The sequence below is a fragment of the Caretta caretta genome, chromosome 1 (assembly GCF_965140235.1).
Source record: "Caretta caretta isolate rCarCar2 chromosome 1, rCarCar1.hap1, whole genome shotgun sequence".
Classification (NCBI taxonomy): Eukaryota; Metazoa; Chordata; order Testudines; family Cheloniidae; genus Caretta; species Caretta caretta.
In genome coordinates, this window is record NC_134206.1 from 220,409,921 (window position 1) to 220,437,049 (window position 27,129).

The 27,129-nt window shown below is 44.3% G+C and overlaps 1 protein-coding gene and 1 long non-coding RNA gene across 7 annotated transcripts in view; both read right to left on the minus strand.

The window, feature by feature from the left end:
• The window catches only part of TSPAN11 (tetraspanin 11), a 193,238-nt gene extending 177,826 nt beyond the window's left edge, over positions 1 to 15,412 (minus strand). For all 6 annotated transcript variants that reach the window (XM_075120765.1, XM_075120769.1, XM_048823443.2 and 3 more), the window contains exon 1: positions 15,263 to 15,412. The gene's annotated coding sequence lies outside the window, so the exon portion shown is untranslated. The remainder of the gene's footprint in view (positions 1 to 15,262) is intronic.
• Positions 15,413 to 23,981: 8,569 nt separating this feature from the next.
• The window catches only part of LOC142069491 (uncharacterized), a 72,041-nt gene continuing 68,893 nt past the window's right edge, over positions 23,982 to 27,129 (minus strand). The window contains exon 4 of the long non-coding RNA XR_012665342.1: positions 23,982 to 26,784. This is a non-coding gene — a long non-coding RNA (uncharacterized LOC142069491). The remainder of the gene's footprint in view (positions 26,785 to 27,129) is intronic.

Genomic DNA, 27,129 nt, shown 5'->3' on the forward strand with positions numbered 1-27,129 from the left:
ACTATATCAGGCATTGAACAGGAAAGACTAAATTTTACCTTCATTTCACGCATGGAATTCCCACTAATATCAAAAGGATACAGTCCTGATCTGGGTTACAGCAAGTTTACACCATATAATTCTATTTTCCATTGAGCCACTGTTGATACACACCTGTGTGAGATCAGGACCCAGGTCAAAGACAATAAAGAAGTTGTTCCTGAAGATGTTGCTCCTGAGGGCTCAGAAAAGCTGCAAAGAGATATAGATGTGACAGGTTCGGTCACAGAGACCCCCTTGAGACTGTCACCTGACGTGCTGAAATTACCTCTGAACCCGTTTTCCCTGCCAGCTTGGGACTCCAGAACCCTGTCTTGTTGAGCCAGACATGTCTCCCTGCTGCAGCACAGACCCAGGGTCTGGGCCACACCCTCAAAGCTGCAGACTAAACTGAAAACAGCTCAGCAGGTTTACCTGTCTCCAGCACCCAGACACCCAGGTCCCAATGGGATCCAAACCCCAACTAAATCCGGTTTACTCTGTATAAAACTTGTACAGGGTAAACTCATAAATTGTCTGTCCTCTATAACACTGATAGAGAGATATACACAGCTATTTGCGCCCCCAGGTATTAATCACTTACTCTGGGTTAATTAATAAACAAAAGTGATTTTATTAAGTATAAAAAGTAGGATTTAAGTGGTTTCAAGTAATAACAGACAGAAAAAAGTAAGTCACCAAGCAAAATACAGCAAAAGCACGCACGTCTAAGCCTAATACATTAAGAAACTGATTACAGGTAACATCTCACCCTCAGACATGTTCCAATAAACTTCTTTCACAGACTAGACTCCTTCCTAGTCTGGGCCCAATCTTTTCCCCTGGTACAATCCTGATTAGTTCCAGCAGACATCTTAGGTGGTAACTAGGGGTTTTCTCATGACTGGCAGCCCTTTGTCCTGCTCCACCCCCCTTTTGTAGCTTTGGCACAAGGTGGGAATATTTTGTCTCTCTGGGTCTCCACCCCTCCTTCTAAATGGAAAAGTACCAGAGTTAAGATGGATTTCATTATCAGGTGATATGTGATTTCCTGTGAGACCCCAGCCTCCATTCTTCCTGGGCTGGCCCATACGTACACAGGAAAGTTTGCAAGTAAACAGAGCCATTTACAGTTCATTGATTCTGAAATTCCCTTAATGGCTTCCACTTAATATGTTTACATTAGTAATACAGGTTTATTTCTTATTCTCCTAACTCAGAGGTGGGCAAACTACAGCCCGCAGGAACCTCCTGCTAGGCCCCTGAGCTCCTGGCCCAGAAGGCTAGCTCCGGCCCTCTCCCCTCCTATTCCCCCTCCCCTGCAGCCTCAGCTCACTGCACCGCCGGTGCAATGCTCTGGGCGGCAGGACTGTGAGCTCTTGCCGGGCAGTGCAGCTTCAGAGCCGCAGCAGAAAGCACCGGGTCAGGCTGCATGGTGGTGTGACTGGTTCCAGCCGGGCAGTGCGGCTGCCTGTCCTGGTGCTCTGGGTGGCGCGGCTGTAGCGCCACCAGCCACCAGTGCTCCAGGCAGCGCGGTAAGGGGGCAGGGAGCAGGGGGAGTTGGACAGAGGGCAGGGAAGTTCGGGGTGGTGGTCAGGGGTGTGGATAGGTGTCAGGCGGTCAGAGGGTGGGGAAAAGGGGGGGTTGAATGGGGGAAGTCAGAAAGGAAGGAGAGTGGGGGTTGGATGCAGCAGCAGCGAGCAATCGGGGCGGGGTCCAGGTGCAGGCCGGGCCACGCCACGCCTGGCCGTTTGGGGAGGCACAGCCTCCCCTAACTGGCCCTCCATACAATTTCAGAAACCCGATGTGGCCCTCAGGCCAAAAAGTTTGCCTGCCCCTGTCCTAACTCCAGACATAGAAATAACAGATGCAAACAAATAGGATGAACACACTCGTAGGTTATAAGCTTTGTAATGATACCTTACAAGAGACCTTTTGCATAAAGCATTTTTCAGTTATATCATATTCACATTCATAATTATATTTTCATAAAACATATGGAGTGCAACGTCACAGTAAGTTCTGGTTCAGAGACTGAAAACAAAATGGAGATTGGGCTGGCAATGTGTGTTTCAGCATTGCTGTGAGCTCTGCATAAAGGCCAACAGTGCAGATTAATGTTAGAATAAGAAGTGGACTTGAGGGGTGAATCTTGTTTAGCAGGTGCCAACGTGATTTCTTTGTCCAACACAGATAAGGCCTGAACCATTTTTACAAACACTAGAGACTAGGGAGATCAATTTAAAAACTGGTTCTTGCTAACGTAGTCCCAGCGGCAGCGTAGACAAGACCATAATATAAGATTTTAATATTAGTCAAAAGGAAATACAAAACTTATAGACATGTTTACAGCAAAAATGAAAGAATTGAAGATCTTCCAAGTGACAGTCATGAGTTCGCTCTAAGACCGTGAAGGGTTTTCGCAAGGACATTAAATAAAAGGTAATTCCACACAAATATGTTTGTATTTGTTTCCAAAAACTAAATTTAATTTCTTGACTTGTTTCCAGCACTATTATCTCTAAAAAAAAAAGCTTTCCTACCGCAAAACCAAATAGTCACAATAGGAATAATTCTAAAGAAGACTGGAACTTTTGTTAAGAATCATTCAGGATTCATAGACTTTAAGGCCAGAAGGGATCATCATGATCATCTAGTCTGACCTCCTTCACATTGCAGGCCATAGAACCTCATCCACCCACTCCTGTAATAGACCCCTAACCTCTGGCTGAGTTACTGAAGTCCTCAAATCATGATTTAAAGACTTCAAGTTACAGTTTAAATCTTCTGTATTTCCAAAAATTTGCATTTAGAATGTTTTTGAAAAATTAGAGTACTTTAAAAACAGAGAGTCCAAAAATTCCAACCAGATTTCTGGATCATCTGTCATCCGCTAACAAGGAAGTTTTATTTTCTGGAGCAAAGCTAACAGCTCTGTCAGTAACTCTAGGGCAGGTGGTATGCAGTTCGGAAGTTCTATTTACTAGTGGGCGACAAATCAGGAGACAAGTCCTGAGCCAGTAGAAGGGGCTGACCCTAGAACAAATGGCACCCTTCCTCCATTAAATTTTTGAATACCTTTATTTTTTATTGCATTTGTAGCCCAGTTCACGACTTTGATGCATGATTTGCATGCATGATTTGTCCCTGTCATATAAGACGATAAATTTGCACGCTAGAATCTGTAAATCTGTATTTATTCATGGCATATATAAGCAAATAATTTTTCCCCCTCTAAGCTTATAGAAACTTTTAAAATTAAGAATAACTGAAATGTACTAACATCAAGAAATTGAACTGTGCACTAACATTGGGTGGCCCAGTATTAAATAGTGTTACAGTAAGTGTCAGTCTTTAGTTCAAAACGTCGCTTTTCTTGCCTTTGCCCATGCCCTTGCAAACTGAAGCACAGCATCAGAGAGATCCAAAGACTGGCCAGTGGCATTTTCAAGAGATAAAATAGCAACAATGTGAGTCTCTCGTTGGGCATCATCAATCAAAGATATGTTTTAATGAGCCTGAGCTTCGAAAAGCTGAACTCACCATTTGCGACTGGGACCAGCAGTATGAACTGAATCCTCAAAGCTCTCCACACATTAGAAAAAGTGTCTTTCAGTTCTGCATCATGAATGAACTGGAATACTTGGAGTGGAGAGTGCTTCCCATGTCGCAAAATGTGACGGATGTTGTCCAATTTGACATAGAGGTCTTTATCACTGACATCTGAACATTCCCCATGTGTCAGCGTCCGGTGAAGGTCTGTAAAATTGTTCAAGAGTGTTTTCCTGTCTGCAACTTACTCAGGTCATACAAATACCTACAGGTCTTCTTGTGGTGCTTCATTTGTCCAAACCTTTCTTTGATGGACACTTGAGCAGTGTCAACGAGGGAGCAAAAAAACCTCCTGTTTGAATTTTTCTTCCAAGTTTCCCACCACCTCATCTCTACCCTTAGAACCAACTTCCCACCCCTCGTATACCCACGAGAGCATGGCTGACAACAGTCTAGGAGATTCGAGGAAAATGTAGTTCTCAGAAAGTCTGGAAGGTTCCATAAGATTCTACAAAGCTTCAGAGCATTCTAGGAGTGAAAAATGAATCCACATATGGAATACCTGAAACATTTCATTTCAAATATTCTATTTTCCCTTTTGTTGCTAACAACAAAAACAGCACCCCAAGCCTGGCACCCCGGCAAGCCTGGCATCCCAAGCAGCCGCCTCGGTTGCCTGCCCCTAAATCAGACCCTGCAGAAGTGGTGCTACATTCAGACCTTTGCACCAAAAAGGAGATGGCCTTGGTCTGCTCTTTTTACAATGTAGCAGAAGGAGCAGATGTGTGTAATCCATATTTATTGAAGAATAGTCTGAACTGTTGATGCCAACTTACAGCAGCGTGTAAACAGCCCTGAAGAAGTAACTTCTGGTGAAGCTCTTAAGAGGGTAGTTGTTTAGAGAGCAACAAGAGTCCCTATTAACAGTCTGGTCAGTCGGCTCGCTCTACATCTGCTCAGACTTCTGGACACATCTAGTTCAGATATTCAGGCACACTCAGAGCCTTAACACAATTATTAACGTAGTCACTCCCATATTAAGGTCACCTCATTAGCATAGTCACTCAGATTTGTTCCCTGTTCTTACAGATCTCAGTTAATGTCTCCTGGCCAGAAAAAAAATCTTCACGAGGACATTTAGAGAAGTAAAATAAAGCTCTCATGAAAGTGCAGACCCACCGAGAATATGACACTGTCTCATTCTCGTACTTCATGCACTGATGGGTTCACACTATCTGGAATGATCCTAGTCTGGGCTGAATAAGGGAAAAGGCAAGTTCACCTATAGCATGGAATACCGATAGATAGTATCTGTGGGATGTTGGGAAATGTTATGGTAATGGAGGAAGGTGTTCAAGGGTTTGAAAAGAAAGATAGCAGCATATTTTGGGGCCATTTTGTGACACTGCAAAGCAATTTTTTACTGAGCCAAATTCTGCTGTCACTTAAATGAGGGTAGAATTTAGCATCCTCTGACTCTTCCTCTCATTTTCAAGGTCTCAGTGAGAGAGACCAAACACCCTGTTTTCTTGATGCATGCAGTTTTGCAAGTCGGTTAAACAAGATGTGGGTCTGGATCCAACAGAGCACTTCAGCAAGTGTGCTGAAAGTTAAATAAATGCTTAAGTGCTTTGCTCAATTCTTGGGGCACACTGGGCAAAGAGGTGGTTCTTGCAACTGTTTCTGAAAGAGGCCAGGCTCATGCTTAATGGCATTTCCAGTAGCACAGACTGGCTACCAAGAAAGCTCATCTAATGACTTAAGTAAGGGATTCTAATGACTTAAGTAAGGGATCCTACAATGGAAGAAAAGTAACTTTCAAATCAGTTTTATGCCCTTTTACTCTTAGTTTTTGGGACATAAACCCACAACGGCCTAATTATTTAAACAGGTTTTACAGAGCCTCATTGAGATGTTTTATTATAAGGGTAGCCTTGCCTCAAAATGATGGGCCTGATTCTCCTCTCACTTCAATTAGAATCAGGATCAAATCCATTGAAGTCAATGGAGTTACACCGGTGTAAAACTGGCATGAGGAAAATCTGGCCAATGCAGTTCTGCTGCCAGTGAATCTTGATGACAAAAGCTTTTCCATATGTAAGGTCTTAGAACATAACATGAGAATGGCCATATCGGGTTAGACCAAAGGTCCATCTAGCCCAGAATCTTGTCTTCCGACAGTGGACAGTGCCAGGTGCCCCAGAGGGAATGAACAGAACACGTAATCAGCAAGTGATTTATCCCCTGTCGCCCATTCTCAACTTCTGGCAAACAGAGGCTGGGGATAATACTTTAACTATGTGAATGAAATGTACCTCAAATCTTTTGAAATTCCGTTCTCCATTATTTTTGTTTTCCTTCATGACCCATTCTAAGAGAAGTGTCAGGAATTTGGGTCTTGGGTCAAATATAGATAAAAGCTCGTAACTATTCATTTTGGGACATAGAGTGTCATGCATTTGCACTTGGTAGTTTAAGATCACAGAGCTTTAAACCATATTAACAATGAGATTTAAATAGTCTCATAGACTTTAAGGCCAGAAGGGACCATCATGATCATCCAGTCTGACCTCCTGCACATTGCAGGCCACAGAACCTCATCCACCCACTCCTGTAATAGAACCTTAACTTCTGGCTGAGTTACTGAAGTCCTCAAATCATGATTTAAAGACTTCAAGCTACAGAGACTCCACCATTTACACTAGTTTAACCTACAAGTGACCCATGCCACAGGCTGCAGAGGAAGGCGAAAACTCCCCAGGTCTCTGCCAATCTGACCCAGAGGAAAATTTCTTCCCAACCCCAAATATGCTGATATTTAGATCCTCAGCATGTGGACAAGGCCCACCACCTCCCTGTCTAGTGTCCCAGTCACTTCTTTCAATTTTTTTGCTATTGTTCACCTACTGACATGTGACACTAATCAGCCTTCATCGGATCCTTTGCTGACCCTAAACTAGATTTTAAAAAAAAACCAGCTCTTTACGAGCAATACAGCACTTACATTTTAATTAAGCACATGTAAATGAAAATCTAGAAGATAAAAATAAATCAAGTCTCCTTATCTGTAGATTTCTATATGCAGACTATCCAAAGGATCAAGGGATAATTAAAGGGTCGGTCCTTTTTGAGTCTCTGGGAGAAATAAATCTCTTCATTCCCTGCTCTGGGAAATAACACAAATTTAGCAAGCTCTATTTTAAGCGTACATCTTAGAGACACCAGGCAAACCAATCCTATTGGCATGGATTTTCACTGGTGTAAGTGATTAAACTTTAACCTGGAATTTAGTAAACCATTTATTTGATATATGAAAGATTACAGAATCCAGCTCGCTCTCCCTGAGTTGGGCTGGCTCTGGAAGGTGAACAGGTGTGAAAAGGAGTAAAAAATGTACTTTAGTCACTAAAGTGAGGAGATGTGCCTCTGAACACACACGGGGAGCAGCAGGTCTGTTTGGTAACAAGATGCTATTTTTACATAGTCACTTGTCAGAACAGAATCATGCTTTAAAAATCTAGAAAAACTCAAGTATTACAAAATTATGAAATCAATTAGAGATATTAACTCACATCCAATACCATGCCTAGGTCATAAGAAAATTGTCCTCAGAGCAATGAGTTTATTAACTGACAGAAAACTCTGTGCCATGATTTGTAATTTCAAACGTATTACACATTGTAGAACGTTTGGAATGATGTGAAGATTTCGGTATTTTCGATCAGCAGTTCTTCAATGGTTGAATCACAGGTTTTAAAGGGTAAAGAGACAGTGCAAAATATCCCCATCTGTGAATTAAGAGTTGCATGCATTCCTGACTGTATGAGAGGATGGGCAGTTATAAGAATCTGAAATAAAACAGGCAGCCTACTACAAAAGCCACTCAATTTACCTTTCCGAAGGAAGCTCAGTTAGAAAATTTACCTTTCAATCATGTTTAGCAAAGCAAGAATGGGATTCTATTATACCAAGATTTAAGGCCCAAACCCAGGCAGTGATAATTAGCCAAAAGGTTAATCCCTGGATGAGGTCATTCAAAGATGGGGTAGTTGGACTACTGGCTTTTATCAGAAGTTGAAACTGTATACCGACTAGACAGTGCATGGGAGATTAAACAAGTATAATCAAACGAGTCAAAGAAGTTACATAGGCAGCTGAGATACTGCAGTATAGAGAGGTCAGTTTGCTGAGATAATACAGATTTCCTTTTAAATTAAAAAACCCCCCAAAGATTTGGGATTAGATTTTGCTTCTTATCACAAATATATCTTGTGATTCTCTGTCCATTGATCACTACTGATTCTGTGTAACTACCCTGATGTTATTGTCAAATTTAAAAGTGAACAAAGAATTCTTTTTCTAATATTTTGCAGTATAAAATTTTTATTTTTTCTTTTTAAAAAGAGATTTTGAAACAACATATAGAACTGCATTGGGGCAAATAATGAATACTCATGAGGCAGGAATACAAACGGGTCAAAACACATAGGTATATGCATTGGGCCAAACAGTTAATATATGCAGAATTGTGTTGTTTTTATTAGTGCACAGAGTGGCATTAATTTCACATTTAACATAAATCAGAGTGGGGAAAAAAGTGTTCCCTCTTTCAGATCACCAGAAAACAATCAATAGTTATTTATACGGCTTTCTGCCAGCTGATCCCTTAAACCAACAAATACTCAAGGTAGGACATTATAGTACTACATATAGAGAGCACCATATTCTGTTTGAGGAAGCTGCATGCTTTACAGTTGCTGTAAAACTTGCAATTTTGGTTTTTTAATTACCTTATAGACTGTTAGGTTTTATAAATCCCCAAAAGCAAACATCCCAGTTAAGACTTTACGTACCTCTAACCAATAAGAATCATAAATGCAACAAATATGAAGCGCTTCATGTCAAGAAGAAATAAAAACAAAATGTTTACACCCTTTATAATAGAAACTGGTTGCTGGATTATTACAGAGAACAGTCTGGGTTGGTATAACACTAATAGTAAATATCAAAACACTCTAACCTGTTTTGTCTTTCATGTGTGGCTCTCTAAGCTTTTCAAAAACCTTGACTAATTACGCTTTGAAGAACACTTGTGAAGTATTGTAATTCATTTTACAGATGGGCAAACTGAGGCACAAAGTAGTTAAGTGGCTTGACCAAAATCAAACATTGATTTAGTGGCAGAGGGAGAAAAAGAACCTGTGAGTCCTAAATCCCACACCTCTGCTAACCAGCAGACTATACTCCTTCCCCCACGGGGCAAAATAGGTGGCATGGCAAAAGGGAGAAAGTCAAATCCAATTTTTATTAAGAGACTCCACTGCAAACTCTTTAAAAAGAGCTTGTCTTTTTAATGGAGTTTGTTTAGTCAGTATCTCTCCACTGATTGAAAAGAAAAGCTATCTTTCCCTAATCACATTGTAATTTTTCATGTAGCAAACACATATTCCTGTAGAGCAGTAACCAACGGTGCTTTCCCTTTGTTTATACCCTTCTGCTTGCTGTTAGGGTAAGTGGAGCCTGGCTGAGTACATTTCATTATCCAAAGCCTTGTTCTGATTGACTGATGGTGCATGGCTGTAACATTACCAGGAAAGCTCTAACACCCAATGGTGTATAATGGGGACATCATCACAAAAAATACAAATCTCCATCCCTAGGTCCATTATTTTATATCATTTGAAAGGAAATAGGATGGAGACCTTTCTTGTATGTTTCTCATAATATCATTTTAACCCATTTTCCAGCATTTTCTGTTTTATTAAACTACTATGCCCCTGACATTCAAGAAATTGAACCAGGAACCTTAATGCAGGGACAATAACTCTATTTATACAGTGCCGAGCACAAATGGGCCCTGACGTTGCTAAGGCCTCTAGATGCTATTGCAATATATATTCCTGGGGGTATTCGGCTACAAAAAAATAAAAATTCTGCACCCAAACATTTAAAATTCTGCAAATTTTATTTGTCAAAATAACACTACATAATAATGGCAGTTTCATTTATTTTGATAATTTATTTGAAAATACCTTTCAGCAAGTATGTCTGTAACAATACAGACACACTAAAATTCCCCCAGAAATAGAGAGTTAAAGAAACCCCCATGACAACCCAGTTCCTGTTTCCTCTGCCCCCCCCCATCTTCTCCCCCCACCCTAATTCCAGCCAGGGGGGCCAGACACCCACAACCGCTCCCTGCGAGAGCCGAGCTGCAGGTGCCCCCTCGGCCCAGATACCTGCGGCCCCTCCGACCCCAGAGCCCAGCTGCGGGGCTCCCCCTTGCCCAGATACCCGCATCCTCTCCCCGCCAGAACTCAGCTATGCCCCGCCCCCCCCCAGCCCAGACCCTCTCCTCCCTGAGCCCAGGGATCCAGAAAGAGAAACAGCCTGATGCTCAGTCCCACGCTTGCACAGAGTTTCCTGTACGCTGCTCTCTCCTTCCCTCAGGGCATGCGGGGAACTGCAGCTGACAGGAACCCTCTAGCTCCCTCCCCTTCTCCCGGGAGGTGTCTTCTGTGTGCAAGCTGGGCTCTGCCAGATTCAGTGGCCCCTAGTAGCAGCCAGGAACACTGCAGCCCATTTCTGTGGGGGAAAGGAAATTCTGCATGCACGTTAATTTCTGCAAAATTCTGCATTGTGCAGTGGCGCAGAATTCCCCTGGGAGTAAATATAGCTGTTATATAAGAACAACAATGGGGCTTAAAACAAGTTGAAAAGGGCCAGAAAAGGCAGCTGCAGAGATAAGTTGCAAATATGCTTGAAAAAGGATCCCACAAAAATGTCCCCTTATTAGCCTGTGCTATACTGGGGCAGAGATGTGGGCCTGAGGAATCGATTTCTTTTCCCATTTAAACACAAAGGGTGATAGCCTGACTCCACTGATGTCAGTGAAGCCCGAGTTTCACCCAAACACTGTCTCAAAAGCAGAACTGAGAAGTGAGGCAACACCACCTGGAAAACAACCCAAAACAACTGCCTATTCAGGGCACTTTGCTGGAAATGGCTACCACCACCGAACAGCACCATCGCATACGTGAAGAACAAGAGCACATGTTGCAAGGGAAATCCAGGCAACATGGTCCAGTGGGACATCTTTTTTTAAAAACACCAACTACCTGACATTCGATGCATTCATAGGCAAAACACTGGCTCTTCAGAATCAGTGTGAAGCCCCCTTTGGCAGGGAAGATCTAGTCATGTCCAGAAATGGGGTGATTCCACTGGAAGTGGGGAGATCACCCAATCTTCCCTTCCTTCTGATGGTGGAGTATTAGAAAGAGGCTCTTGCAAGTCTTCCCTCCCTACCTCCTCACCCCAGAGCTCTCTCCAGCACATCATGAGAGGGCTGGACTTCTAGGAATAGAGGTAGAAAAGGGAAAAAAGCACTTTAAAACTACCACTCATCTTTCACACAAGCCTTTCCTTGCTGCCTCCCCCTTCTCATCCGCCCCCTAAATTTGCCCTTTTCAATCAAGAAACTCAATTCAGAGCCTTAATACAGCTCCTAGTTCAGCTTCCTACATAAGACTACACTTAAGAGCCCAACAGATTGTCTAGTGGGGGGCCTGGGCTGGAAAGCACCAGTTTGTCTTTTGAAGTAAAGTGCTAGCAAGCAGGACTTCAAACAGAAATGGCTCTTCCCCACGCATCTCGGCTGCAGCACTGAGGGGAATTGACAGGAGAGCTCTATAGGGTCTCCTTACTGGAAGATGAACTGCAGGTTACATCTAGTCTCATTCCAAGTTTAGTTTCTTGTTTGAAAAGGGCAGGTTTAGGTGGATGAGTGTGGGGAGAAAGGAACAGACAGGAATGGAGGGAGAGGACTGGTTTGCGTGTCCCAGTTTTTCGTTGCCTTTTCCCTCCTTCTCCAACTTTATTCCACAAGCCCAGCTGCCCTTTCTAGCCATGATGGTGCAAGACAAACAGGCAAGGCTGGAGTCAAAGGGTGGGATGGTGCAGGGCTCTTTATGGGGAGACGTTTCTATCAACACCTTAAGGAACCTCATGTAATTTATGGGCTGAGGTTCACAAGTGCGGCAAACCCCAAATCCATGCCTGCCTTGAATGGGTTCAGTGCAAATGTTTTGCACAGCTCTACCATGAACCGATCAACTAAATCTGGGTGCCAGTTATGGATTCCCACAAACAAAGCACAGATGTATTTCTCTAGCAAGATCCATTTTATTTCAGATTAAAGAAAACAACAATGATAAAAGAAAGAACAAATATGAAATCAGCTGGAGAGAGACAGAGACTCACTCTGTAACACTGTATATCTGAAATTAAATACAAAATGGCAGCTGCTTTATAGCAGACTTTGCAGTAGGCACTGACAAGGACAGGGTAGAAAGGAGACACTCCTCTATGTTTAAAGGAGCAGTAAACAGAAAACAGAATGACACCACTTTTCATTTGCATAACTCCATAAATCAAAGTATCCAGCTGGAACACCAATGATGACAAAATTAAAATTTTACTTGCAGGCCCACTGAGCTCTCTATTGGGCATACAATAGTTTATTACTAAATGCCACCTGTCAAAAATTTTACACACAATTGCCACTTTTCCACAGGCCAGATGAATACATCTTTTTGAAAATGTAACCCTAAAATGAAGAGCCTGTGGGTTACAGAAAAGATTTTTTTTTAAAGCACATTGGAGACATGGGTTTTGTACTGTACCTTCAACTTCCTTCCTATCGCTCCAGAAGTTTCTGTACAATAGCTGAGATATATGCATCTTAAGTTTGAACACACTGTCAGATCATACCTTGTTCCATAAGGGTGAAATTCACCCCAAAACTGCATTGGCTTGTAAGGCCCCAATTCAGGAAACAAAATACTTGAGCACATGCTTAACTTTAAGCAAGTGACTTGCCCCAATGAATTCAATGGGCCTATTCACATGCTTAAAATGAAGCATGGGTTTAAGTAATTAGCTGAGTCAGAAAGGAGGAGCTAAAGTAAGATGGAGGGGTCCATGCAGCCTTTTTGGGAGGTATTTCATCTTAAATTGGCACAGAGGGACAGCTAATATTTAAAATGGTTTTGATAGATCACTCATTTTCACTGCAGACAGCCCGGACACACAGCTCTAATTTTAACCCATGGAGCCTCAGAAACAGCATTTACTGTTCTTAACAAAACAAGATTCATTTACAGCAAGTCATACCAGCCACAATCTTTTTTACACTCAGTTATTTTATTTTAAATCATTCTGATTTCACTGCAAATGGGCTGGGGAAGGAATTTCCTGAGGCAACAGAAGCTCACAGGAAGCAGGCAAGCACAGCTGGCTGAACCTGCCACCCATTGCTTGCACACCACCCTCAGGAGTGGTATACAGGGTCCCTCTGTGCTTATCCCTCATCCCTTTTTGTTATTCCTGTGCTCCTGCAACACTGCTGATGCAAATTCTCCCAATATTGAGAAACATTTGATAATTGCATTGCAACGTATAGTGGAAAACTAAGAAGTACTTTATCAGGATTTTATTAGTGTTCTGCCACTGACATCCAATTGATTGCTTTGGCCAGGAACACACAAGTATCAAGTTGACATCAAATACACCTGTAGTCTGTCCTAGAGCTATAGATTTGAGAATACCAGAAACATTTAACTGCCATCAACAAGCTTAATTTATAGGATATCAGAGTGGGGGAAAATAGTTAGCAGAGGAAACCAACCTTCTTTTATGGTAAAATTACCTTATTTTCTTAATTCAAAGAGGCACCATCAATTTGAAAGTCACATTTCAGCCTGAACATTGTCTACCTTCTATAATTCCAAGCAACACATAAAATGGCTCTAACTGAAAAGGTAGCAAAAATCAGCATTTTAACATGCCTCCCCCCATTTGTTCACTTGACAGCACTCCATGCATTGTCAAAATCACTGTTCTCTTGAATGGCCAGTTATTTAGAATCTAATCCTGCAACTTTCTCTACACACATGCAGAGACTGACCTGAACAGATACATTAGCAGGATCAGGACCTGAGTCGGTTTCTCCCTTGCATCCACAAGGAAACAGAAAAACTTTTATAAAGGACATTTCTTTTAATTGAACAACTGGTTATTTAACAGAAGCTTAAAATTAGTTATTTAAAAGAACACAGATTTTTTTAAAAAAAATTCTATTTATAAGAACATGTTGGCAGTGTCCCTTTAAAAAATAAATTTCCGATGAAGCACTCACTGATGTTAAAGGGAAGTACTTGCTCCTCTCTCAATGTACCCCTACCTAAATCTAGTCTAAATTTATATTTTTATACTGTATCATCATGGTACCCTATAAGCATGTGCGTGGGGGAAGAAGGGGGGAAACAAAACATTCTCTCCTCTTTCTCTCCCAGCCCCCCTCCAAACACTACAGGCATAGTACCAATAGAATTGCTGTGGATTCACATCAGGATAAATGAGAGCCTACCCCTTAAAAGGGTATGGGCCTAATGCTCATGCCAGGTGTGTGACTCCTCTGAAGTTAGTAGAGTCACATCAGTGCAAATGAGAAGACTTAATACTTTTATCTGGACATGCGGAAAGCTGAGCGTGTAAAACCCTGCAGACAGAGAGGAGAAGCTAGCTTCTCGCATAGCCTTTAACTTCTAACAGAGCCTTGTGGTCCCTAATATTTAAAATGTTTCTACTAAGACATCAACGAATGTCAGTTTTTAATGGTCTTTTGAAGTCAGCCACTAGCAAATGGTGCTGAGGTACTGCCAGAATATCTACACCCTTTGGCTTTCCAAAGCCAGTCAGATTTAAGGATTCCTTCTAGACTTTTATCATAGGAAATATGTATCTAAAGCATCAGGAGGTTACTAGCACTGTATGGAAACAGGAGCTGTATCCCCAAAGGAACATTAGACAGATAGAAAGTGAGATCACCAGTTAGCTGTATACATGAGAACTGCCAACTAACATCTCACTTACTGTTGGCACAATATTCAAAGTATGAAGAAAAATACAAGAGGATGAAGTGTTATAAGGCTGAAGCGCATTCTGAGGGGAGTAGAGATGAAAGGTGGAGAACGCTTATAATGCTCCAAGACAAGCCAGGGTAGCTGGGTTTGGGAGCAGATCACAGGGGGAAGCTGGAAAACCAAGGGAACCTTTTTACTGCCTGAAAGGCAGGCTGGAGCTGGGGAGCAGAGGGGGCGGTGAAGAGGGGGGAAAGCTGGGAAGAGCCTGTATTTGCAGCACTGGTCTGAAGGAGCAGAACACAGGGGACACGGGAGAGCAAGGGGGACTCCTGTAATGCTGGAGAGCAGAGAAAATATGGGAGAGCAGGGAGCTCACTCAAGGCTGCAGAGTTCTGCTTTAAGTTGGGGTTGGGGTGCTGGGGCGGGCAGGCAGAGGGGACAGCAAGGATACTCAGTCTAGCCCAGGGAAGCGGGGAGAGTGGAGCAGAGCACGGCGGGGGGGGGGGGGGGGTGTCGCTGAAGCAGGAGGGGACACCGCACAGCCGGTCTCAGCAGCCCTTGCCGTGAGCTGCTCATCACACTTGCCTTCCTTCAGGTTTATTCCCCCTTTCAATCTTTCCTTTCCGCCCTCCCCCCCCCGATGAACTGGTAAGAAACTTCAGTCGCTGCTGGGTAAGATGGCCGCACAGCACCCTCTACTTTCCTCCTGCCACCTTTGGGTTAACCCGGCTGCTGCCCCCCCCCCCGCTACATGCCCCCCAACTTACCCCGGCGCGGACCTCCTGCAACCCCAACAACTACAGCACCGGGAGCGCTGGCCACACTCAGCGGGCGCAGGGCGCGGGCACCCCCCGGGCAGGGATGCGATGGTTCCGGGAGCCCCCTTCCCCTCCTCTCTGAGGCCACGTGTATGCAGCCTGGGCAGGAGCGTCTTAAAGAGGCAAAGCACCTTAGAGCTGGGACGCTCCTCTAATATTTCAGCACGGGCCCGATTCTCCATCACCCCCCCCCCCACACACACACACACACACCCCGCGCGCCTTGTCTGCTCAGTCGCCCCCCTGCCCGGGCACCCGACTGCACAAGGGCGAACCAGGCCCAGCGACTCCGGGCTAAAAGATGCACTCTCAGATCTACCCGGGGTAGGGGGACCAGGCAGCAAGTGTGAAAAATCCGACCCCCCACCCCCGGGGGATAGGCACCCATATAAGGCAAAATCCCAAATACTGGGACTGTCCCTATAAAATCGAGACAGCTGGTCGCCCTCATGTGGGGTCAGAACAATGTTCAGGAGAGGAGGAAAGCCATGAGATCTGGGACAAAGCCCTAATTCTCTTCTAACTAACCCCAGAGTAATTCTTCCAGTTCCTCCTGATTTACAGTAGTGTAAGCCAGAGAGGAATCAGGCCTAAGTGCCTCCAATTCCTGGGAAAAGGGCTTGTGAAGATCCCGAAGATCCCATGTGGCATATTCTCAATATACCAGCGAATGAGGGAAATATGGTACATCGGGTTTCATGGGCTCACTACTAAATACAATAAACCCTGTGTTTGGGACTTAAATACCCCACTCGCAATGTGCCAAATGTGTAGTTTAAGGTGTTGTGGGAGCCCTTTATTCCACCACCAAATGGAGGTGAAGGCTGGGATGATTTTCTGCTTCTGATAAAGGCATTCACCCTCTGTCTGGATACTGCTTGGTCTCCCCTGCTAGAGATAATTTATCCCTGGGTTTCATAGAAATACCACTAAACAGCAGAATGTTGGGCTTTTCAGTGGACTATATGGAACCAGAGAACAGGTGCTTTGCAAACATTTCCTGGGGAAGAAGATCCCTAACACTCCCCCACATACGCTCACTTCAAGATGGACACTGCACATCTACTTACTCAGTACATATTGCAGGAACAAAGTATAGTTTTCCCTCAACAAAACACACTTAACATAAGATTGTTTGTCCAGTTATTCTGCTTGCCTTCTTAATGCCCATTACGAGAGAATCTTTTTATTTAGAGCAGGGGTGGGCAAACTATGGCCCGGGGGCCGCATCCAGCCCTTCAGAAGTTTTAATCCGGCCCTCAAGCTCCCGCTGGGGAGCAGGGTCAGGAGTTGGCCCTGCTCCGTGCGTGCTGTGTCTCCACACGGCTCCCAGAAGCAGGGGCATGTCCCCCCTCTGGCTCCTACAAGTAGGGGCAGCCAGGGGGCTCCACATGCTACCCGCAGCCAAGTGTGGCCCCCGCAGCTCCCATCTGGCCATGGTTCCTGGCCAGTGAGAGCTGTGGGGGTGGCACCTGTGGACAGGGCAAAGCGCAGAGCTGTCTGGCCACGCCTCTGCATAGGAGCCAGAGAGGGAACATGCTGCTGCTTCCAGGAGCTGCTTGAGGTAAGCACTGCCCGGAACCTACACTCTTGAGCCAGCCCCCTGCACCCCCAACGCCTCATCCCCAGCCCCACCCCCGAGCCCGCACCCCCAGCCAGAGCTCTCACCGCCTCCCACACCCCAACCCCCAATTTCATGAGCATTCATGGCTCGCCATACAATTTCCATACCCAGATGTGGCCCTTGGGCCAAAAAGTTTGCCCACCCCTGCTTTAGAGGGTGAATGCCTTTGTTTTAAATAGGAAAACACATGAATACAATGCCCATTTCTTCTCCCTCACAACACATGCTCCTGGTGGACATGGAGTTCATCACAGGCTAATAGGAACATAGAATTCCCATACTTGATTCACCTCGCCCAGTATCAGATGCTTCAGAGGAAGATGCAAGAAACAATTATGGAATAACTTGCCCACAGGGGAAATATCTGCCTCACCTACATCAGCTAGTGCATGGATTTGGCCTTGATGCATAATTTCTCTCAATTTTTTTAACCCTATCAAATGTGAATGTTCTAATAATCAATGGAGGATGGAGAATTTTTCCACAATTGAACAATCAAACTGCTTATAAATTAGATGCATCCGATGAAGTGAGCTGTAGCTCACGAAAGCTTATGCTCAAATAAATTTGTTAGTCTCTAAGGAGCCACAGGTACTCCTTTTCTTTTTGCAAATACAGACTAACATGGCTGCGACTCTGAAACCATAAATTAGATGGTTTGCTTTTGTTTTTTAAAAAGGTGTTTTTCATAGTTATCAACTTCCAACACGTTTCTGCAAGATACTAGCTAGTAAATGGAAACTAGAAGACACTTCAGATTAAGTTTACAGGATTCATTTAGCCAAACAGTAGGGCACAGGGCTGAATTTCTGAACTTTACAGTCAAATTTAGAATTATTATTAAATGTTGAACTAGGAATATTAGGTTGGCAGGTTGGGCTAGGATAACCTTCCTAAGGTTTCCTGGGGGCTCTGATGAGGCTTAAGAAATTTGTAAGGGTCCTGGTGAGACTTACTAGCTTTGTCAGACTTGATACTACATGCATGAGTGAGTACAGTACTACTACTCATCATGAGTGAGGGTGGCAGAATCCTAGCCTCAGGGGATGACAAAATGAGAAAGAACAAAAGTCAAGTCTCCATAGGAGATCACAGAGAGCGTGTGTGCGGGGGGGGGACTGAGTGCACTGAGCTCTGGGAACAAAATGGTTCTGAACTCTGCAGGGGTTCCCTTGTTCGTTGTCATTTTTATTATTTATTTGTACTATTGTAGCACTGCCCTGTGCCTGCATTCTGTGCAGGCATGTCTATTTGTGGGAACATAAAGGAAGCTTTAAGCTACCTTTTGCCATCCACAGTCTAGGGCTTTTCATGACCCTGCCCTCCCCACCCAATATAAAGTAGAGCAGCCTGATGACTGCTCAAAATTATGCTCTACTTCTTATGCCTCCTATGGGCTGGGGGAAGTAGAGAAGAGCCAGAGTGCAGATTGCTCCAGCCACTCTCCCTCCCTCCACTTCAAACATCTCTTCCTGGCCTTTGCTTGCCCCCAATGCACCCCTCTACATCAGGAGGAGGGCAGGTGTAGGGCCACTCAAGCAGCTCTAAACGGATTGGGGAGCTCCCTTACACAGGGGCTATTCCTTAGGGGTAATTTACAACCTCTTTATGCCACTGGAGCAGCGTAAAGGGGCTGCAGCACAAGACAGAATCAGGCCCAGGGAGAGTTGCTTAGAAATATAAGGTGCAATACACAGAAAATAAAAGACATCACAGTTGCATGCCATGCCCTCTCCTGCATCCCAGCCTGAGTCAGCTGAGGAGAGAACGCTCTGCTCTCAGAGAGGTTGCCTGCTCCATCCCCTCCCTGCAGGGCTGCCCAAGGTGGGGAGCAGGACAGGAATGACACTTGCATTTGCAGGCAGCCTCCTCACTCCTGGCTCAAGAAAGTGCATGGACAAAACTTCTGTAAGGGCACCCACAAGAGCTGAATGGGCTTTGAAGCCTGAGCAGGAGAAGGTAGCTCTGCTGTTTCACCCAGGTTCCCTGAGGGAGAGGAAATACAGCCTCCTTTTGCCTGCCACTTCAATCACCATAAGTGACCCACCAGGCTATTACACTTGCAGGGTAGCAGCAGCTGCGGTGGTTCTAAGCTGTGCTGAGTGGGCAGCAGGGAAGGAGCAAGCCCTAAACAGTGTCTCATCCGCTGCGCTGCACACACCCTGAGAGGTCACTGCAGGGGCAGCAGAACTAGGAGAAGAAATTCTCCAGCAAAACAGACCCCTCTCCTCACAGTCTAGGGTGTTAGAGCAAAGGCAGCAAATGGGGAAGGGAGGCTGGGAATAACCAAATGTAGGAATGTATGGAAGTTATAGTCAGCACTTGGAGAGCCTGTTATCAAACCTGTTGCTTGTAGCCTTCAAGCCAGTGATTTACGTGGGGTGAGTGTTGGAGTGAAATCCCTCCTCTAAGCTATCTGTTCCTCGGCACCATATATTTATTGACTTTCCAATGCAAAAGAATGGCCTTTACCCTTGTCTGTGTATATCTCTGCAGCCCGGTTTTCCTCCCTCTATCATTCCCCCTCCAATTTAATATAATACATCATCACAATTTACCTCAGATTCTGGCATCAAGACCTTACGGTGGCTCTCCCTACCTCCTTTTCCCAGGGGAGAAGAGTAAGTCATTCTCTCCAGTCCCTGAACTAGCCCTACACCACTCTAGACCTGCCAAGTCTCACTTCCTTTGGAAGAGGGAGGCTCCCTCCTTTGCCATGCATTTTAAAGGATTTGGGCCACACTCTGATTTGGGCCACATGCATCCGATGAAGTGAGCTGTAGCTCACAAAAGCTTATGCTCAAATAAATGTTAGTCTCTAAGGTGCCACAAGTACTCCTGTTCTTTTTGAGAATACAGACTAACATGGCTGCTACTCTGACTCCTGCCCACAGGTGCAGGTGATGTAATTTGCAGCCCAGGGAGGAATCACTCTGGGGATTCTACCCAGAGAGGGCAAGATTTCAGATCCAACTGGGGCTCCTGTGGAGTTCCATCAGCAAAAGCTGCTGATGAGGTGTCACATTCTGGCATGTAATCCAAGCCAGTGAGGGGTTGTGTTGTTGCCTGCTGTATAATCCTGGGAGCCTTAAATGCTATGCTGCTGTAGCTCACAGCCTGGACACAAACAGGCAGCAGACAAGTATGCACAGAGTGTCTGCGTGTTCAGCACTCTGATTCCAGGACCCTGCTTTTTCCACCCCAACCACACTCTGGTGTCTACCAGCCTTGGTTACTACTAGTCAAGTGACTCCAACATATTCCCATTCCCATATTTTCCCCAAACCACATGCTCTGCAATGTCTAGCCCTTTCCTGGACCATTCAGAAGAATATGAAGGTTTTTTGCACCTTTAAAGAATCAGTACGCAGCATCTTGCCCCATTAACTGGAGTTAACAATCACTTCAATTCAAATACAGCCCTGGGTTGGTTCTCTCATCAGTCACTGTTTGTCCAACATCACTGGCTGTCTCTGAGTCAGGACCTTCCACAGAAGTACAGAGTGCTGGTTCCCCTTGTCTTCCTATGTGAAAGATGACCTGAGGGTCCTTGCCCCTCTCTTTTATCGTCCAGTGAACCTTTAAAATGGGTTCTTCTGAAGCTAACACCTCAAAATAAAGTTCATTCAGACTATGAGAAAGGAGACCTGCAGTCTCATGGTAAAGGAAGTTCCATGCTGGTTTCATCCCCTGATGGCGTTTGCTAAAATGCTCTTTTCCTGCCCTCTGCAATGCAAATGAATGACTTGACATGTCATTGCTAATTGATTCTGATGATGCCTGACTGGAGGTGTCAGCTTGTCTTTTGTCTGAGAGAAACCCAATTATCCACTCTTCAGACTGGTCTGGTAAACACATTTTAGTTCCACATTTCCTTCCTATTTGTGTGGTCCCTGGGGTGTTTATTGTGTGTACATCACACAAGAATATTAATAATCATTGTGTTATTAGTTTTCCAATGACACCTTACATGACATATCAGATACAGTTTACGACAATAATAAATTGGGGTACACTGAACTAGTCAAGCCAGATGAAACTCACTACCAGAGAGTCCCTTTCCCTCTTGCATTGTGATGCAGTTAGGGTTACATGAGGGACACCGAATCAGCACATCTCCTGGCTGTCTGGGTCTTATTGTTCCCATAGCCAGCCCAGTTCTCTTACTGGCAGGGCTGGCTGGGTCTGGGTCCCCCAGCAGATCAAGGACTGCTGCTGGGATCTGCAACCCTGTCCCTTTCATGCTTAAGAGGAGAGTTTAAAGCTTTGTTACAACCATGCAGCTTCCTTATAGCTGTGAATACTGTGAGGAGAATGTGGCACACATTTACCCTAGCTTTACACCACTGACCTCAAAAGGAGTTACTCCAATTTTATACCAAGGTGAAAGAATCATCAGAGCCTACATATCTAAGCCCCATATTGAAAAGAGAAACACAGCAAAGACTAAGAGAGAAGTGAAGGAAGCTAGCTTCCAGGCAGAGTTTCTTTACCATGCATAAAGCTTGCTATAGCATTAGTTTGAAGATTTCACATTTGTGATGACAATATTTTGTACTAAGCAGTAACTAGACAACACCAGGCTTGTGTCTGATGGAGGTAAATGTGGATCTGAAGCAAGTGAAATACCTGGTGATGAAAAAAAAATCTGTGTGATGACTACGTTACTTCCATATGGCTGAGCTTTTGTAAGGTTTAGGGGGAAAAAATCTTAGTGAGGTGAAAAAGAAGATTGTCCTCATCTTTTGTATTTTTGTCCTTTTGCAGTCTGGGAAGTTAAGGTGCATTTTAACAGGCCTTTCTTTTGAAGTGAAGATTCTTAAAAGTGGGATTCTGCAATCACTCCTAATCATTTTAAAACACAGAGAGCCGGATTATACAGGTGAACTAGAGGGTGGAAGGTGCAAGGATCCATGCTGGGACTAGGTACAAAGGTAGCCCCTATGCTCTCCTGAGTGCAGGGATTGCTCCCTGCTAGCACCCCAGGGGATAAAGGGACGCAGTTTACCTTTCCCACAGCCATGGAGTGATAATAGAAAGTAGGAGAAGGGAGAAAAAAGGTTAAGAAGGGAAACAATAAAAGAAAATTCTCCAGGCTGCCTTGGGGGAAGAAGGAAATAAGCTGTGGTGATTGTTGTGGCTAAGTACCTAAAAGAAACTGTGATGCACATGCTAGAAGTGCCATTAGAAAGGGGAGTGTGAGAGACAGACAGGGCCCCACCCTTACACCCTCACTGGGTTGCATTCTGTCTGGCCACAGATGGAGGCACATACTGTGCCTTCCTAAGGGACAGTGCAGTGGGAAGCTCTGGCAGGCAGTAAGCTACTCCCCGAGGCACAGGACCTCCTAGACTTCCCCTTTGGGTACTGCAGTGCCACATTGCTCCCAGTGTGGGCCTGTGCCTAATATAGGCACAATCTGGCTCTAAGTACAAAGCTCCCTTATTATCACTGTGGATGCGGTCTCTGGGATCATCTACATTTTAAAAATAATCAAGTGTGGGAATAAATTCTGTGTTCCTTCTCAAAACCATGCTCTGCCCTGGCATTGACGTCAGCCTGTCAACTCAACTTGACTGCCCACCTGAACCATAGAAGGGGAAGGAACAATTTATTCAGCCGGAGAAAAGGATGCCATCCGCCTCACTGCCAGATCCTCCTGCCAGAGCCATCTGTTCAAGAGACATCACAAGTTGTTCCATTCTGCTCCAGTTTTACAAATTAAAGTGACAGGAATATACTTTTTTTGCAGAGCAGGGTATTTTATTGGTGCTTCTGTTGTACTAGATGTCGAGCATTTTAACTTTAGTAAAAGCTAATTTTGTAACAGAGAGATTCCCAGGGTTTCAGGAATCTGATTAGAATTCTACTCTGTCACTGGAAAAATGAAACAAGGGTTTCAATACTTCCCTCATTGCTAAAGAGCTGAGCCAAAGCCCATAACTTTCAGCTATTACTCTTAGCTAAATTCTGCTTGCCTTTTTCACATGAGCAGTCTCATGGAAGTCTCCTCTTCTGTACACCGGTGTAAGTACATTGATTTCAATGGAGTGGTTCTTGAATTAGACCAATGTCAGTGAGAAGTGGTTCAGTCCCAGTTTGACTGTAAATGGACAGGATTTGGGCCAGTATATGGGTCAAGATCTTTAGGCTTGGTTAAGTCCTCTTTGCATCACTCCAGCAGTATAAAGGGGACTTAACGCTGCCTTGATCAAGCAGCTGAGGATTTTCTCAGTGTGGGATTGTCCCAGCATGCTAACTGGACTGATATCAAGGAGAGGGACTTTGTGGTGTCTGACTCCCCACTTTTATCCTTCTGGGCTGATTTGGAGGCAAAGGCCTTTGTAGGGGTCAGCACTCTTGATTACTCAGTTTATGTAAAGGCTGTTTGCAAGTCATGGGCTTCTATGAGCTCACTGGCTCAGCACCTCTAGTTTGCAGGTCTGAAATGAGAGCACAGGTCTTTGGGAGGTTACAGCAAATGGAGGAAGGGAAGGGAGACAAATTAGTTATTGTTTTAAGAAAGGGGAAGGAGGAGGGGTGCACAAGGGAAGCACAGCTTATCCTAAGAGAAGAGAAAACTAGGACAAAATACTCTTTAAGGAATGTCTCTAAGTATCTCTTTGTATCTTTGACGTTCTGGATGCAAGCATTGAAATGAATTCTGCACAAACTAATCACCTGGGAAAGGGAAATAAATGTGTATAACATTTCACATAATGGGCCAATGTGTAGTCTCAGTTATACACATGAGATGATTTTCATGGGTGCTGTAGTAGTATATCTAATGAATAATTTTTTTTAAAAATAATACTGTGTACTTCTATGGTACTTTTCATCTAACGTCCTCAGAGCTTTACAAGTTTGGGAATCAGTATCCCCATTGTACAGGTCAGGCAGCAGAGGCACACGGTGATTTGCCCAAAGGCACAGCAAGCCTGCAGAACAGCCAGGATTAGAACGTAGATGTTGTTTTCCACTCCACTAAACTGCAGTGCTTCCTCTAGGTGGAGAATATTCAAAAAAACCCAAACCAATCAGAACTGCCATTCAAAGAGAATTGTATTTGCAGTTGTAAAAAGGAACAGTTACCTTGTCTAAAAAGAAAAAGCCAACATAAAGCAGCAGGAAGAAAACCCCCCAAGGAGTTATACATGTATAACATATCACCACATTAAATGACCGCTACAACAAAGCGAGGTGCAACTGCACAATCTCCTTCACCTTACTGAAGAGCTGCAGGATGCTTTACAATCAAATATTTAACACATGTCAGTGCTTACTTTTTAAGCAGTCTAAAGCAACAGCAAATAAAAGTCCAAACAGTGAGAATTCTGCAATCATTGGGCACGATACAAAAGTTCCTAATTCCCAAGGACTTAAGCTCAAAAGAGATTAATTACCTGCTCCAGTTGACCTCAGTGAATGTGCAGGAACATATGGTGACAAAAGAGCTATCAGGCACATTAGGCTATGACTACTGAATGCCTTAAAACTAAGTGGTAAAACCTTAAAATCAAAACAGACTTTTACTGGGTCATTGTAAAGATTGTAAAATAGAAGTGATGTGTCCAGGCAGGTAATGTTGGCACTAAGTATAGCACTAAATCACTACAGATGGAGTAAATACCCCTAAACTTCATACCACTGTTAAGCACTAACACTCACTGCAGGACAAATGAAACTTTTCTACCTTTCTTGAACAGTTTGCTTCCATGCATGCATTCCTTCCATTTCCCTTTTAGTTGACTGGTGAGGTACCTGTTTAACACTCACCTATTTGGACAGGTAGCCGAACCTTAAAGCACTGATTTGCAACCATTAGTACATGTGCTAACACGGATGCAGCTTTTGGGACTTAAAATTCCATCTACCCTGCAGGATGAATTCCACTGAATAAGACACTCCCCTCATATAGGTCAGGTGGAATTTCAAAGTTCCATGTGTCCAATCCTGCACCCATTGAAGAGAATGGTGATACTACCACAGTCTTCAACAAGTGAAGGATTGAAGCCCAGGACTGTAAATCAGACCTTTTAAATTGATACTCCAGACTTTCCCTCCCTTCTGTGGGGCCAGATCCAGCCAGAGCACCTCTTACAAGTTGTGGGCCCGTAACTTCCCCTGAATTCAATGGGAATTGAGCACACTCAACATCTTGTAGGTTCAGGTCTCTGTGACGAGCCCTAATGTGCTGCTGATGGCCATCTCACAATCATTGGTGAAGACTGAACTGCTCTCACAATCAGACCACAGGGGTTGGAGCAGCCCAAGTAACATTACAGGCAAGTGCAGGTACAGATTGAAATAGATTGTACATATTGTTGGGTTGGTAACAGAGCTATTGAATCATTTTTCCTGAGTCATTATTTCTGAAGATTTTTAGGCAACTATATTAGCAAAAAGCTGCCAGTAGCTCAGTTCTGGCAGGGATTGTTCCAGGTTTTGGAAACCCATGCCAGATGTTGTGTCCTAACCAGTCTTGCTAACTTTGCCTCTGCAGCTTGAGGCTTTGCTATTATTGTTGTTGCAATAGTGTTGTCCTGCCACAAGAGGCTGCTGTGCTGAGCACTCCCTCTGCCTACCTCAGCTGCTTTTCCATGCTGAGCTTCCTGCTGTACAGGCTAGCTGCCTTCAAATCCCCATCCCTTGAGCTGCATGCATAAGATTGAGTGGCACACAGGATAGGGCCATATTTCATCACCTCTTGGGATCTGGGGAAATCAGTGAATTTAATGGGGAGCAAGCCTTTTTGCGGAGATGCAGAGAATCAGTGGGGGACAGCATTACTGGGAGAAGGGGCAGGGAATCAGGAAGACAGCTACAGGCAGTATGGAACAGAGGTTGTCAGGGGTGGATGCGGGGAGGAGGTGGGCCCGTTGGAAACCTCCTTTGGTTCAGATAAGCATTCAGATTTCTTATCCAACCCCTAAGCCTTTTTTCCCCACTGGTGTTCAGGTATTCTTATAAGATCACTTAGTGGTTCCATATGGGTGGGGTCAGCTTTGATCTCCCCCCCGCCAATAATTAAGATTTATATTTTAAAAAAAATAACCTAAAGTTTGCCAGGATGCATATATAAGCTCCCTGGTCACTGGGAACCCAAGGGCTCCCAGAATGTCAGCCTATTAAGTGAATAGTCCCTAGAACACTCTTCCCCTCTCCCAAATCCTGGCAACTGCACAAATAGCTTTGCCGTGATCTGCAGGACTGCTTTGTATTATAAGCAGACGGTGAAAATATCAGATGACAGCAAAGATCCCCCATACACCAGATTTGGTGCCTAGATCTGTTTCCACCAAACCTCCTCTTGCCCCTCTCCAATTTCCTCCCCAACTATTGAGATAGTCTCCTGCAAACCCTGCTGCTCTTGCTAGTCTGTATCTCTGATAGACAAATAGTCCCCATTATTTTTCTTCTTCTTCAGGTGTTTTGAGCAACCCTCAAAAGCGTAATAAGAAAATGGAGAGGAGAAAAAGAAAGAGGACTGAACAACTTCTGGAATTGGTAAGGAGATACAGGACCTTTTCGGTTGCTGGTTAGAATTCATTTTCACTTGCAAGCAACCAAACATTGGTGGCGGTTTAGTGGACCATGTAAAATAAGTTGCTGTTCATTTTGGGAAGAGTGTTGACATGACAGAAGTCACCATCACAATGACACCCTTGTCGTCAGTCTCTCTTCAGAGCAGCCAAAGGAGGAATGGGCCTGGAGGTGGCCTCTCAAGGTCAAGGTGGAGGCACATTAACTTGAGGCAAGCGTGCACTCATGCCCGCGTTCAAGCGGTTCTGTGAATTAATGGATGGTTCTAGCTTGTAGGACTGTAGATATGGCATCTTTTACAGCACTAAGAGAAAGAGAAATGAGAGAGCGCCATTAAACAGGCTTCACTTTATGAAAAGGAAAGAATAAGTACATGTGGAGATTCCTATAGTAGAAACAAACCCATCTAAACATAAGACTGCCTGCTGCAATGGATATTTTACACAGTATACATCACTAAGTGGATCTTGTGCTGCTATGAGACTCACTAGATAAAGTAAAGGCTGCTATGGGATTAGCACTGGGTTTTGTCCCCTTACAGGGTTTTATTGAAGAACAATATTCAGAGAGCAAAGTGCTGAGGAGCCCAATCAAAAACTCACTGAAGTTAGTGGGAGGTTTTCCGCTGAGGCGAGTGGGCTTTGGATCA